Consider the following 2,899-nt stretch of genomic DNA (forward strand, 5'->3'; position numbering starts at 1 on the left):
TAATAGAATGTACGTATAAAGAAGCGTAGGTATTGTTGTTTGGAAAGAAGGGATCACATCCTAATAATATTTGAGATAGAATGGACCATACCCTAATAATATCCCGAGATAGAGAAGAAAGGGACCATACCCTAATAATATCTCAGATAGAGAAGAAAGGGACCAACCCTAATAACATCTGAGATAGAGAATGAAATGACCAGACCCTAATAATATCTGACATGGTAAAGATAGTTATGTATGTATTATGAATGTATGAAAATGTGATGGTATGAAAGAATGTATGAATGAATGTATGAACGTACGAAAGAAAGGTAATATCTAAAGTATATAATACGTATCTTTGGATGCATATATGAAAGTAAATGTATGAATGTATGTTGCCTGATTAACTAGAACTCACTCAGCCTAACTGAATTTTAGTATCCACGCATATGAATAGATTGAAGCAGTTGGCTTGAGAGAAGGACACATGGCATGATTGAAGGGAATGGCATCCAACGAATTTTTGTCTTGATGTTCAAAATAAACCATTTATGTTTTGTTTTTAAGACAAGTATCGAATGTTTGTAATTAATGATTGAAGTTTTATGTATTCCGCGAAAGTTTTAATCAACTGTGATATTTAGAATTGTGTTTATGAGTAAATCCAATGCTAAAGTAGGGCACCGGGACAGGGGCCTTACAGAAATTCCGACCCGTTTTAAATTCTCGGTTTTTTATTTATAAATATATGCATAAATATATATATATATATATATATATATATATATATATATATATATATTACAAGTTTCTTCATATGTACTTTTATAATGTAATCGTTAAACCAAACCGTTTTGTCGTTTCAATGTATTTGTATTTGTAATTTATCAATTTACATCAATTTCAATGATTTAAAGTTCGTATCCGTTCATTTCTATTCGTATTGTTCAATTAACGAATCTCCGAGCCTTAAAAGTTTATAAAATAATCAAGTTTCAAACTATACGAGTATAAACACAAACAATCCAAAGATATTAAAGTATTTCAAGTTTTCATCAAGTTATGTGTATTTACAAAGTTAAAGGTTTAAGAAGTAACTAAAGTTTAAATTCAAACTATAAATTTATTTAAGGGGTTAAAGTGTAACATTTTATTTAAAATACAATACAAAAATACAAAGAATACCCAGACCCCCCGGTCTTCTCCTCGTTTTTCCTGTAACACCTCCGGCGGCCGAAAACCGGCGCCGAAGAAACTCAGACATCACCATTTAACCTCTAGGTTATCCATTATTTTATCCTAAACGACTTCTCCATTTAAGATAAACATTATTATTTGATTAATTTCGCCATTAACAACCAATTAACTCGTAATTAATCACTAAATCATCGGATTATAATTAAGATCTTAATAACTCGAATTAAACACCAAACGATCCAATTGAAACTATAAATTAGATGCTAATTATAGTATAAACTTGTTGCAAACATAAATTACACAAACAAACTCTCTAAATATCTCGTTTGATCATCAAAGTTTACTTTTCCGACGAGTCTTGTTCTCCATCATTCCGGCACCAAACCAAGTAAGTAATATATGATGTTAATCATTTCAAGTCGTCTAACAAAATCCCTAACCTAATTTGGGCAAACATGATCCAATTAACAGAGAAATCCAGGGTTTAAAGGAAGAAGATGAAATTGAAGGTTTATATATATTTAATTGTTTTCATATTATAACACAAAACCCAAACTGGTCCAGTCGTTAAGTCACTAAGGTTTGGTCCAAGAGACCCGGGTCAGTGCATGTTTTGTTTTATATTTTTTTAAACCTTTTCTTTTATTATTAAAATCAAATGAAATTTATACAAATTATTATAAATCAGATAAAATCATTTAAGTTAGATAAAATTGTTTTAGATTATTTTTATCATTTTCATCCAAAAACAAAACTTTTACAAACCCGAAACGTGTGTTAAAACTCGTAATATATATATATATATATATATATATATATATATATATATATATATATATATATATCGTTGTAAACTTTATAAATTCTAAAACGACAAACGTTTATACTAAAATAAACTAGAAACGAAAAAATCCTGTAAACATTAATATATTCAAATTTAATTTTAGTCTCATAAGTAATATTATATTAATAACTTTTATTTCGTTAAACTTTATATCACGCTAACATAATTATTTTCAAAGCTAAATTCCGTTAAGATCCACAATTCATAAACGTTATAGATCTCAACCACGTCAAGTTCGTTTAAAACTAGTTTAACTTATATATATATATATATATGTATATATATATGTTTACATTTTTCCGTTAATTAAACTTTAAAATTCGTTAACGTATTCGATTTCAAAATAAAATATACTAGTAACACTCAAAATTCTGTAACGTTCTAACTTGATATCAATCTCATAACTCAAAATAACATTATAATATTAAATCGTTAAAGTATACTACCAAACGCCATCAAATGATAAAAATATACAATCAACATTTCTAAAAATCGACAGACCAATTTATTTACTTTTTATAAGTCGTTAGTTAATATTTGATTTTGTATTTTTAATTCTAGTTTGGGAATTTCAATTGCTTTGGTTTCATTTACGTGCTTTCGGTTTTATTTCAAGTCTGTCTTCAACTTCACGGTGAGTTTCTCACACCCCATTTTTATTCTTTTATTACTTTTGTGGGGTAACATATGTATCCTACAAAACCCAATTACTTATGATTTCGCTTACAAACTACAATTCGCTACATGGACTTGTGTGATTACTTGTTCCTTGCTCAAAATTACTTGCTCACGGATTACTTCAAGATAGTATGATCATACGCCCCCTTTGCGCTCAAGACCTTGTTGTATGAGTGAAAAAGGGCCTCATTATCC

Source organism: Bidens hawaiensis, unplaced genomic scaffold (genome assembly GCF_021521415.1).
Source record: "Bidens hawaiensis isolate Kalapana, Puna unplaced genomic scaffold, B.hawaiensis_p1.1 tig00032348_1, whole genome shotgun sequence".
NCBI classification, from domain to species: Eukaryota; Viridiplantae; Streptophyta; class Magnoliopsida; order Asterales; family Asteraceae; genus Bidens; species Bidens hawaiensis.